The sequence below is a fragment of the Otolemur garnettii genome, unplaced genomic scaffold (genome assembly GCF_000181295.1).
Source record: "Otolemur garnettii isolate 467f Iridium unplaced genomic scaffold, OtoGar3 scaffold00156, whole genome shotgun sequence".
NCBI classification, from domain to species: Eukaryota; Metazoa; Chordata; class Mammalia; order Primates; family Galagidae; genus Otolemur; species Otolemur garnettii.
The window spans coordinates 397455-398608 of NW_003852551.1; positions in this window are offsets into that span (position 1 = coordinate 397455).

Sequence of the window (1154 nt, forward strand, 5' to 3'; positions counted from 1 at the left end):
CCTGTAGTCCTAGCTACTTGGGAGGTGGAGGCAGGAGAATCGCTTGAGCCCAGGAGTTGGAGGTTGCTGTGAGCTGTGATGCCACGGTTCTCTGCCCAAGGCGACAGCTTGAGGCTCTGTCTCAAAAAAAACCCCCTAAAACAGCAACAAAGATGAACCAAGTAAAAAATTATGGACCCTAACCTAGGATCTATCTCACTTGTGTGATTTAAGGCAATTTATAAAAAACTTTTAATAGGGCCAGGCACAGTGGCCACAGGCACTGCAACCCTATTACTTTGGGAAGCCAATGAGGGAGGATCACTTGAGCCCGAGTTTGAGGATCAGCCTGGGCAATAAGACGACTGTCTGTACCCCCCACCCCCCAAAATTAGCTGGGCTTGATGGTTCACACAAGTAGTTCCAGCTATTTGGGAGGCTGAGGCAGGACTGCCTGAGCCCATGACTGGAAACTGCATGAGCTATGATGACCCCACTGCACTCTAGCCTAGGCAATAGAGACCCTGTCTCTCTAATGAAACAAAATAGGGCTAAAAATACCTTCACTTCCTATCTTCCTTATGTATATTATGGTATGTTTTTGAAATTGGTATAACTTGAAAGGCTTAAACTTCATTTCCATACTTTTTTAATTAAGACAGTCTCACTATGTCACCCTGGGTTGAGTGCCGTGGCCTCACAGCAACCTCAAACTCTTGGGATTAAGTGATTTTCTTGCCTCAGACTCCCGAATAGCTAAGACTACATACAGGTGCCCACCACAACATTTGGCTATTTTTTTTTTGTATTTGTTATTGCTGTTTGCTAGTCCTGGGCTGTGTTCCAACCTGCCATCCCCGGTGTATGTGGCTGGTGCCCTAGCTACTGAGCTACAGGTGCCAAGCCAATTTCCATACTTTTAGATGAATTAACTTTATATGTAAAGTTTTAAGTATATGGCAAAAATTATGTGATGAAGTCAATGTATATAGGTAAACAAACTTCATATCCTAGTAAGGAACTAAGGAATCCAAAACATTTTGTGATACTATAAAAGTTATTTATTCACTATACACAGAACATGTCCCCTATAAATGTACATGTAAATCACTAAAAATTATAATCTGGTGAACATTTTCTCAATTACACAACATACTAAATCAGTTGGGACAACA